The sequence below is a fragment of the Myotis davidii genome, unplaced genomic scaffold (assembly GCF_000327345.1).
Source record: "Myotis davidii unplaced genomic scaffold, ASM32734v1 scaffold795, whole genome shotgun sequence".
NCBI classification, from domain to species: domain Eukaryota; kingdom Metazoa; phylum Chordata; class Mammalia; order Chiroptera; family Vespertilionidae; genus Myotis; species Myotis davidii.
Window position 1 is genome coordinate 18,466 of NW_006286684.1, and position 1,173 is coordinate 19,638.

Sequence of the window (1,173 nt, forward strand, 5' to 3'; positions counted from 1 at the left end):
TTCCATATTAAATTTTTTGTGAAAACTCCATACTGATTCCATAATGGCTGCACCAGTTTGCATTCCCACCAGCAGTGAACTAGGGGTGCCTTTTCTCCACATCCTTGCCAGCACTTGTCCTTTGTTGGTTTGTTGATGGCAGCCATTATGAAAGTGGTGGGGTGATACCTAATTGTTGCTTTAATTTGCATCTCTCTGATGATCAGTCACTTTGAGCATTTTGTCACTTGTCTCTTGGCCATCTTATCCACACTGCAGCCCAGGCAGAGCTGACACTTTGGATGGCATCAGAAGCAGATGCTCTGAAGTATGAGTGTCTGTTTTGTGACATGAACTTTGTATCATGGATTCAATGGAGGCAGGACAGAGGCAGTTAGAGACTTGAGCAACTTCTGCAAGCTACATTTGGCCTGAAGGAGACACATGCCAAATGTCATGAATGAAGGAACAATGCCTGCCATTCAGAAAGAGCTGGTCCTGTAAAAAAGGTATACAAAACCAGCCACGCGGGTACATGAGAAAGAAACTTGCCCTCGAAATCACGTCCCTTGAAGTCGCTTGTGGGGCCTGAGTATATATACTTGGTGTGATCTTGGGCTAAATGCAGTCTGGTAGTCAGCTTAGGAAATACAGGATCCAGGCTTTGGAGCGGAGAAACTACATTACCCAGAGGGCCAGGCACGGAATGCCATCAGGCTGAGCCAATGGAGAGTCAGAAAAGGCATTTTCCCTTAGGTCACTTCTTTCGGGCGGGATCGGCAGTGCTCGGGGCCGGGTTTTGTCTTAGGTTTTTGTCTCAGCGGATGAGGTTTTCCTGGTCCAAGGTGCCGTGGAGAAGGTTGGAGAGTGGTGCTCCCGGCCTGGTGGGAGCCTCCAGTGGTGCTCACAGCTCATACACGGGATTGGAGCTTCTGGTCACCACCCGGACCCACGCCAGGGCCGGGATTCCTGCAGCGGCGGCTTCTCCCGCTGCTCCCTCACGGCTCAGCCCACAGAGGGCAATGGCGTCGCCCCCGCTGAGGAGAGGGGCCGAGGTGAGTCGAGTCCCCCAGGCCCTCCCCGCCTCCTCACACAGACGCCACAGCCTGGGGAGGGCGCCTGTCCCGTCCTGCAGCTCAGTCCCGCGTGGAGGACCGTGAGGAAGGTGGAGGGGAGAGGGGAGTGTTGTGTCTT

General features: G+C 53.4%; 1 pseudogene; it reads left to right on the forward strand.

The window, feature by feature from the left end:
- The first annotated feature begins 777 nt into the window (after window positions 1-777).
- Window positions 778-1,173, forward strand: part of LOC102756837 — a 16,939-nt pseudogene continuing 16,543 nt past the window's right edge.